General features: G+C 32.7%; 1 long non-coding RNA gene across 1 annotated transcript; it reads right to left on the bottom strand.

Annotated features, from left to right (window-relative positions):
* Nucleotides 1–1,026: 1,026 nt before the first annotated feature.
* On the bottom strand, nt 1,027–1,815 carry LOC104877334 (uncharacterized). Its single transcript, XR_787649.3, has 3 exons — nt 1,733–1,815; nt 1,242–1,334; nt 1,027–1,123 (listed from the first exon to the last, which is right to left on the bottom strand). It is a non-coding gene; the product is annotated as an uncharacterized LOC104877334 (long non-coding RNA).
* Between the last annotated feature and the right edge of the window lie 4,001 nt (nt 1,816–5,816).

Here is a 5,816-nt window from a genome sequence, read left to right on the forward strand (position 1 = left end):
AAAAAAAAACTTAGATAACTGAGAAACCCAAAAGAAACTTATGTTTTTATATTTCATTTACTTCATTTAGCATTACAAACTGAATTGTTTTTATATATAAGCTCAAAATTTGCCTCACTTGAGTTGGAAACCAAACAATTAACATTACTGTTCACTGGTTATATCTAGAACTTACGACAAATCTTAAAGAGAAGAAAAGAGTCTTACAAGTTGTACTTCTGAGATGAGCTTTGGTAGCGATTTATATTTCTAATTCACATGATGAAAAATCATGTCAGGGAAGTTAAGCAGTAACTATATTGAATGCTATGCTTATGAATAAATCTACTTACTGAATTTCTTGGCAATCAACCGGCCAAGTAAAATTATTATAGGAAAGATCACTATGAGAAGAAACAAAATGAATATCATATTCCAGACAATGAGAATAAATGGAATGCAGAAAAGTTAATGAGATTAGAAGACTAAATCAGTATGACATTCAAAATTAACATAACTGAAATATCTGTAAAAAAAAAAAAGTACTTTCATAGAAGCTAATAGCAATTGATGTTTCTCTTTCAAGAAATGGACATATTTTTCTTTATATCTTAAATTTTAAAGATTCTTTTGTAACTTATCCAAAATTTGCTTTAAAGGATAGAAATTTTAAACATGACTAAAATGATGTTTTAGAGAATTACTTCCAATAAAAAACTAAAGATGATAGATTCTAGAGGGCCCAAGCAGAATCTGAAAGAGAAGATTCCATGAACACTAAGACAAATGGACTCGTAATGGACCTGATTGAAGTCCCCCATATGACACAAAACTACAGCAAAAAGGTTGTAAGCTCCTGCCGTCATTCGATGGTAGGGACCACAAACTGAGACCAGTTTTGCCAGAACCTGCAAAAACCACAAAAATACAAAAGGTAGCATATTAATTTACCAATGAACAGGCAAAGAAAGATTTTTCTGCTGCACCCGATTGGTAGTTTACATATAGAAATGACAAACCGATGGACTTTTAAATCAAATACCTTTGTCCCATAGCTGACTGCATCTTCAAGTTTTCCCTTATCTATAGTTGTTTTTTATGATTCTAGAAGTTGTCGTCCATCTGCAGATGAGCATGCTGCTTGCTAAAAAGAAAAAGAAATGCAATTAAATCCAGATTATTGAATGATTTAATTATTTGTAAGACAAGATAAGAAACAATGTGTTCTATTCTTCTATCAAATAGCATAGTTTGTTCATCACCTTATGCACTGGTACCAAGCTAATAACGTCAAGTTTTTGGAAAGGGTATGGAGAATCCATATCAAAATCCTTTGGAACTAGCTCAATTCCCACCTGAAAAAGAAAGAGGCAGAATCGTCAGCCCTCATTTCCACTGTGAGCAAGAAGACCTGTTATCCATGAGTTTTTCCTAAGCATTACAAATATTTGTTTTAATATATTTCATTTCTTGATAGGATTTTCCCTAAACTAGGAAAGAAATTAATTTTGCTTTTAAGAATATATATATAATTGCTGCCCATCCATGATATAAATATCCTAAGTAAGTTCTTAATTCTTTTTCCATTCTCTCAACACAACTGAAGCATTCTTCAAATTTATATAAATAAGTTATTTAAAATAACCCATGATATAATGTTTAAAATCATAAAACTACAAAACCCACATATCCAATATAAAAGAATGTGGGGCATGCTCAAAGTTTTGGAACACAAAGGCCAATTCCAAAATACCTTATGACATAATCCCCGTAGAACTGCAAATTTCCGCACATCTTTTTAGTTTAATGTGCTAAAATCCCATTCATATCGCTTCTTGAAGAATACCTCCAACCATCTCCACACAAGGGAATGAGCATTGCATGACTGATTTAATTCTCTATTTCCAGGAACCCCAAGCATCAGATTCAGTGCAACACCTATTGACATAGCCAATTTCTCAGGAATAACAACAACAGCTATTATTGCCTGCAGAATGTGCTTAAAAGCTCGCACTATCATCTCATGAATATAAAGTGACTGTAGTTACAATAAAAAGAAATAATGAACTGTTTATTCAGGCATAGGAGATGAACTCTTACATTGTGGAATGACACATTATCCTTGCCCATAAACTGGTACAGATCCACATTTTTAGGGTTCTTCCACCACTTTTCCCACTCAGGTGTATAGCATGCAGTGATTGAGACATAAAATGTGGTCACAACATAAGTATATACAAAATGCACTTCATTTTCTTCAATGCATTGACAGTATATGCAATATATGGACATGATAAGAGAAAAAAATGATAGGTGGATGAATGAAAAATCATAGCATGAGATTGTTTGGAACTTAAAATGTTAGAGCATAAGGTATACATACATAAATTAATATAATCTGAAAATCAATTACCTCTAACATATTAGCAGAGAAATTGAATACTGTAGGTAGTGCTCTGCCTCCTATATATGCTTCTGCATCCACTATTATATGCTCAAACCGAACTTCAATGGTTGGAATATCAAGTCCAACTCTGTTTTAGGCAATTAGAAACCAACATAAATACATCATACAAAAAGGCTTCATAGAAAATAAGAAAAATAAAATAACTCAAAATTCCTAAATCCCCTTTAACTAAGCTGGACTTAAAAGACCTGTTAATGGCCTTTGGACTAGGCTGACCAGACCCACTTCCTATAACACAGGATGTCAATCTAAAATAAAAGACCAGGTTCATTTGAGAATTTGTACCTTCCTTTTCAACGCATTGTTGGCTTCAATTAGCATATGTTCCTGCACCCACATTTCCTTACAAGGACTCTACCTTGCAAGTCTTGAACTTGATTGTAAAGAATGTGGTTCTTAGTTACAACCATGGTAATTAACATCATATAAGACATGCCAAAATATAATATCCAAAATTAAAATATATCCATAAGCTTAACAACATTGAAAAAAATAAAAAAAAAAAGACATTACAAAGAAATTGTTAGCAAAAAAGAAAGAAAAATGTCTCTAACATCATCTTAAGTAAAAAATCTAAAGCACAAGTAAATCATCATTTTCATCCATCATTGTGAGTTGGGGTTGTGAGTCATGAATTGATAAATCACCTAGTAAAAAAAAAAAACACCAAAAAAAATATTAGAAAACTTTACTAAATATTTTAATAAAAAACAATTCATAAAATTGATAATTATGTAAATCGGTTACCTTCTTTTTCCTTCCATAACCAACTTTGAGCACACATTAAGGCCTCCAAAGTATCTGGATGAAGCCTACTGCGATGTTTTGATACCACCCTACCACCCGTGCTAAAGGCTGACTCAGATGCAACTGTAGATACCAGAATAGCATAGATATCACGAACAATCATCTACAAAGTCGAATACTTTATACCATTTGTCTTCCACCAACTTAAAACATTAAAATTTGAATTCCTTGGCAGAATAGACTCCTCTAAGTAATAATATAACTCCGACTTCGTATGACTTTCTCCAATGGTACTATGAACAAATAAGTCAAACTTTGAAAGAGGATCTTGTTCATCATAGTTTAACTCCAAAAGAGTTGAATCTGATGAAGTACCATAGGATGAAGTTTTTTGCCCCAAATTAGACTTTGATTGATACTCAGAAAGCAACTCATAACACATTCCACAGATTTTTTCTATCTCATTTGAAGCTTCAGACCCATACATTAGTGGAAAGTAAAACTCTAAAATCTTTATCTTGTATCTTGGGTCAAATATAGCTGCTATTGCCATCACAATATGACACCCACTCCAATATTTGTCAAACTTTTGCAACATACTTGATGCCATCGTTTTCACAACATCATTTGAGCATATCAACCAATCATATAATGCCTCTTTGATTTCGCACACTTTGATGAAGAAAGTATTTGCAGTGGGATAATTTCGTCCTGAGAACAACTCTGTTATGTTGTAAAACAATTTCAATCTTCCACATATTTCCTTTGCCATATTCCATTCTTCCTTTGATGGCACAACCATGTAGTATTTTTCACGTTGCTTCAAACATGGGAACACATCTTTATATGTTATAGCAATTGATAACATCAAGTATGTGGAATTCCATCGTGTCTTACAATCAAGACTTAACTTCTTATTGCATGGAATACGCAATTGGCGAGCTGCATCTTCAAACTTTTCCATTCTTGATGGGGTTGCTGACCAATATGCAACACTCTCACGAATTTTTTCAATTTCTACTTCAATGACATCCAAACCTTCCTTAACAATTAAGTTCAACACATGTGTCGCACATCGCATGTGGAAAATTTTTCCATTCAATAAGAGTGAATTGCTCAAAGATAATTTCTCCACCAAGATATTGATCATTCTGTCATTACTTGAGCAATTATCCACAGTGATTGTAGAAACTTTTCTATCCATATTCCAATCCAACAAGAAATCCATTAATACATTTGAAAGAACTTCTTTTGTGTGTGGAGGAGGCACATAAACAAACCTAAATTAAGAATAAAAAATATCATTAACACAAACAATATCATTAAAGGATCAAATAAAAAAACACTTTGGAAGTTAAAAAAAAATAACATAACTAACCTTACAATATGATGGTGTAGTAACCAAGACTCATCAATGTAATGTACAGTGATAGCCATGTAGCCTTTCTTTTGATTTGATGTCCACATATCAGTTGTGATAGCAATTCTACTTTGAAGTTTCTCTATGTAGCTAATCATCTTATCTTTCTCAACCTCATAAATCTTCATTATATCACTCTTAATCGTATTGCGGGAAACCATCTTAAACAAGGGTTGGAGACTAGTAGCAAATTCTCTAAACCTCACATGGTCAACGATTGAAAGTGGGTACTCATGCAATATAATTGCACGTGCAATCTTCTCTCTTGAGATTTCTTGATCAAAGGTAGAACCACCAATTTGAACTTTTCCATGACCTTTTCTTTCTACTGCCAATAATTGTTGCCTAATATCAACATTTCTTCGTTTCATGCACCTATCTATGTGTACATGTAAGTGTTTTGTTCCATTCTTGCTATCGGCCTTAAGCTTTCCCTTACAGTGCTTACAAATAGCATAATCTTGTCCATCTTCTATGATTTTATCAAAATCATTCCAAACAACCGAAGTCAACTTTCTTCTTTTAGATACCAAGGTTCCATCAGTAGTTGAAGTACTGCCTGTAATTGGAGTTGAACCCGCACTTGGCATGGAAAAGTTTTCCCCTTCTTCTGATGTCATTTTTCTTAATATAAAATAAAGTCTATAAGTAAAACATTCAAACCTAAAGTAATAACCTAAAGCTTGGATATGGCTTGAAGCAAGGGCTTAAAAGGCAAGATTGTATTTAGGTTAACCTCCAAGAATTGCAAGATGTCAACATAGTTTCCATTAATAGGAAAATAAATGTAATAGAAAAGCATCGAGGGCAGTGCAACCGAAAGACACATGTAGTTTATATGGACAACCCACAGCAAATGAGAAGAAAATAAAAAAAAAAAACAGAAAACAAAGCAAACAAAGAATATTCTAAAAAGTAATAACCAGAAAACAAAACAAAACCTTGAAATTAGGAAAATTTAACCAACATCAAAACTATTAACAGACAAAATTTGCAAATCAAATTCTCTAAAGACAAAAGAATTTTAGGGAAGAATAATTCTATATTGAATGGCACAATATGGAGACCACTAGCACAAAACACATACAGCTGAAAAATATTGAATAGGATTTAACATGGAAGCAAAAGTGGCAGTTTCATAAAAATTAAACAAGGGCAAATGACTCATTTGTAATAGTTACTAGTAAAAAGCACATGAATATT

The sequence above is a fragment of the Vitis vinifera genome, chromosome 14, assembly GCF_030704535.1.
Source record: "Vitis vinifera cultivar Pinot Noir 40024 chromosome 14, ASM3070453v1".
Taxonomy (NCBI): Eukaryota; Viridiplantae; Streptophyta; class Magnoliopsida; order Vitales; family Vitaceae; genus Vitis; species Vitis vinifera.